Source organism: Myotis brandtii, unplaced genomic scaffold (assembly GCF_000412655.1).
Source record: "Myotis brandtii unplaced genomic scaffold, ASM41265v1 scaffold806, whole genome shotgun sequence".
NCBI classification, from domain to species: Eukaryota; Metazoa; Chordata; class Mammalia; order Chiroptera; family Vespertilionidae; genus Myotis; species Myotis brandtii.
In genome coordinates, this window is record NW_005371249.1 from 1,838,901 (window position 1) to 1,839,326 (window position 426).

Here is a 426-nt window from a genome sequence, read left to right on the forward strand (position 1 = left end):
CAATCTGTCATTGTCGATCGTGAATTTGGTTGACACTTCTATTATAGAGAAAGGGCGAATAGCGATATTAAAATATTTCTTCTAATTAATTTTCTTTCAATGTGCATGAATTTGTGCACCAGGCCACTAGTAATTAATATACTCATAACTGTAAACCTCCTTTTGCCCCACCCTGTATAACATTTGTGAAATGAAAATGCATGACAATAGCCCAGAAGAAGGGAAATGGAGGTGCACTGTCAAAAGGTTTATACACTATAGGTGAAGTGGTATAATATCTACACTAATAAAAGAGAAACATGGTAATTGGCGTACGACCGCTACCCTTTTCATTGGCTAATCAGTGAGTATATGCAAATTAACTGTCAGCCAAGATGGCGGCCGGCAGCCAGGCACTGAAGTGAGCAGGGAGCTTGCTTGCTGCAG